Genomic DNA, 522 nt, shown 5'->3' with positions numbered 1-522 from the left:
GTCCCCACATTTCTCTCTCGCAGCTACTGCTCCTCGCGCGTGCGCAGAAACAGCGGTGAAATCCATTTTCGATGTGCTCGTTTTTCGAACGAGTCGAATCTAACGAAAGAAACATTCGAGATGTCAGCGCTACCTATCGCTAGAGTCGGAAAATAGCCGCAACGACGTCATATAGCCTCTGAGATCCAAAGATCTCGCTGGCAAACTAAAGCTGCAAGACACGTGCGCGGCTTTGCATCCGCTACACTATAGCGTATAGCGTACGCTATAAGTTGCGTACGCTAAACTAAAACTTTCTATTTCTCGGCACTCAACCACCAACGTGCACTCGGCCTACTACCGGAAACCAGTTACACCGGAAGTCGGTTGCACTTCCCTTCTACGACACCATGTGGCGCTACATTCTCGCGAGAGTTAAGGCGCTACATGTAAACGGCGTCGCATGAACGGAGGAACGGAGGAAGCCTAAAAACAGTGAAGAAGAAACTAGGAATAGGCAAGAATCAGATGTGTGCGTTAAGA

The sequence above is a fragment of the Dermacentor variabilis genome, chromosome 6, assembly GCF_050947875.1.
Source record: "Dermacentor variabilis isolate Ectoservices chromosome 6, ASM5094787v1, whole genome shotgun sequence".
In the NCBI taxonomy this organism is placed as follows: Eukaryota; Metazoa; Arthropoda; class Arachnida; order Ixodida; family Ixodidae; genus Dermacentor; species Dermacentor variabilis.
This window is presented reverse-complemented; position numbering follows the sequence as displayed.